The sequence below is a fragment of the Nannospalax galili genome, unplaced genomic scaffold (assembly GCF_000622305.1).
Source record: "Nannospalax galili isolate Female #2095 unplaced genomic scaffold, S.galili_v1.0 scaffold334, whole genome shotgun sequence".
Classification (NCBI taxonomy): Eukaryota; Metazoa; Chordata; class Mammalia; order Rodentia; family Spalacidae; genus Nannospalax; species Nannospalax galili.
The window spans coordinates 720,382-723,270 of NW_008336888.1; positions in this window are offsets into that span (position 1 = coordinate 720,382).

Sequence of the window (2,889 nt, forward strand, 5' to 3'; positions counted from 1 at the left end):
TCCAGAGCTATCCTACTAACCACCAACTCAAGTCTTCTGTTCTATGAAGCCAGTGTCATTAGTTGCTGTATCTTTATAGGCTATGCTTTTATGATCCTATCAAATAGCCACTGCTATATAACAAATCCAGAACTTAAGGGTTTAAAAAAACACTATTACTCCCAGCACAGAACTGTTGAAATGGACAACAGGCCCCAATCTTAGTCAAAGAATTATTGGCAGCTGATTACTGCTGGGTGAAGAAGAACTGATCTTCTTAAAGGGAGGGACTCTAGATAGGCTGACTAGACCTCAGTGGATGAATTTACACTGAGGAACAACTGGGGACACTAACTTGACATGATAGGCATTAACACAAATGACAGAATGAATTAATTCCACTGGGGGGGGTGGGAAGGGACCAGTGGAGAAGGGATTATAAAGATGATAAAGATGTTCTGTATGAAATACACAAAAATTCAATTAAAAATTTTTTAAAAAAGAAGCACAGCCGGGCATGGTGGTGGTACATGCCTTTAATCCCAGCACTTGGGAGGCAGAGGCAGGCAGATCTCTGTGAGTTCGAGGCCAGAACACACATATATTATATATATATATATATATATATATATATATATATATATATACAGCCAAGTGTTAGGTCAGCTGAGAGCTAGCTGGTCAAAATTTCATTGCCGTGTATGGCAGGTAACTGACTCTTGATTGAGGTGAAGGCATGACTAAGTTTTGAGTTTCTCATCAGTCAGCAGACAAGCTTGGGCTTATTTATATGGTGGAACTAAGAGTCCAAGGAACATGCAAGGGCTCATGACCTACCTGTGATACTGCCATTTTCATCATATTTTATACAGGCCAAGGCAAATTATAAGGCTTGACTCAGAAGGTAGAAAAACAAACTTCAGCACTTATAAGATCTGCATGGTCTAATTACAAAAATATGTAGAAACAAGGTAGACAGTGAAATTTGAGGTACACTTTTGCCATCAGTCTACTGCACAGGCAGTTCTCTGGTCTATGTCTTTATTATTAACTCCAGCTCGTATGAGTTCCACTGAGTCATATGTCTACCAGCCTAGCCTAAGACGCATGTTCATATATAAGAAAAGCCATATGTGTCTGGAGAGATGACTCAGTAGTTAAGAGCACTAGCTGTTCTTACAGAGGACCGAGGTTCAGATCCTAGTACCCACATAGTGGCTAACAATTGTCCATAACTCCAGTTCGAGGGGATCCGATTCCCTCTTCTAACCTCCATGAGCATTGCGTGACATGGGTGTACTTACATACATGTAGGCAATTTTCTCATACACATAAAATAAAAATAATAAATAAAATGTTTTTTTTAAAGAAAAGAAAAGAAAAGCCATAAAGAAAAGCTTTGGGCTGGGAAATGGCTCAGTGGGTAAAGGCATCAAGCTTTTGCCACCAAGCCTGATGACCTGAGTTTGATCCCTAGATGCCATGTGGTAGAAAGAGAACAGACTCCCACAAGTTGTCTCTGACCTCCACGTGTATGACACATGTACACAGACACACACAATAAATAAATGTTAAAAAAAAATTTTTAAAAATTGTAAAGAAAAGAAAAGCTTGGAGCTGAAGAGTTAGTTCAGCGGTTAAAAGCACAGACTGCCCTACAGAGGACCTGGGTTTGATTCCCAACACCCACATGGCAGCTAACAACCATCTGTAACTCCAGTTCCAGGAAATCTGATGCCTTCTTCTGACTTCCATGGTCATTGCATGACACAGGTGCACTTACACACATGTAGGCAATACACACATACACATAAAAATTTTTTAAAGAAAAGCTTTAACACTAATTTTGAGTATTTTTTTTCCTCTTCTTGTTTCTAATGCTGACAAGTCATATAAACTTACATAACAGATTTTTAATTCCTAAGTCCTATTCCTAACTCCATATATCTCTGCCAAATTTCATCTAGGCATTTTTCTTCATTCCCCTTGAGTCCCTCAGTCCTCTTGGTCAAGAAGCCTGAGAAAACAATCCAAGCCATTTCCTGTCAGAAAGTCCAGAAAAACCTAAGTCCAACAAATATTGAAAGTTCTTGGTCACGCCAACAGCTCTCTTCATACATGTAAGGACCCTCAGGTCTGACTCATCTTGAAAAGGAAGTCAAATCTGCACATATTATCTCTACAGTTTGTAGCAAGAGAATTGTGGTTTCTGTTAAAAAGGCTTCCTTATACAGGGCAGATGCGTAGAGCCAAATCCATCCTGCAGTCCTGAAATAACTCAGAAAGCAACGCAAAAGGAAAGAAAGAAAATCAAAGCGCTTGATGGCGAAGGTATAAATCAAAAGGGAGAATCCAGGAAAAAGAAAATGTGAAGAAATTAGCCAGTGGTGAAATTTACTTTGATGGGGTAGGAGGAACCTGTTGGAATATGAGATGGAGGAAAGGAAGTGGGATGAATCAATCCCTGAGGCATTTCTGGTCATTTCTTAGAGCTGCAAAAGCTATTGCCTATTTGGCAAATCTCTTTTAAAAGGCTCTCCTCATTCCAGTCCCAGCAGGGGGAGATTTACAGGGTAAGGCTGACTAATCCTTTGAGAGGCCAGTCAGCATTTGGAGGCTTCTGGGGAGCTATTTCCACCTCTCTTCAAAGGGGATCAGTTACTATTCTATCACCACAAAGATGCATCATAAGAACCAGTGGTCTATACCACATCTCACTAAAATGCCTCTTCCCAGAGCTCTGCTTCAAGCTTCCTAAAACCAAAGCTATTGGCCTGAATTTCCCTGGTGAGTAGATATTGAGCTAGATATCACATTAGCCATTTGGGGAGCCATGTTGGTTCTTGGCTCCTTAGGAGCTATCTTCTCAAAACCCTCAGGCATTTCTCTTTGTGGAAACCACAGCTCTCC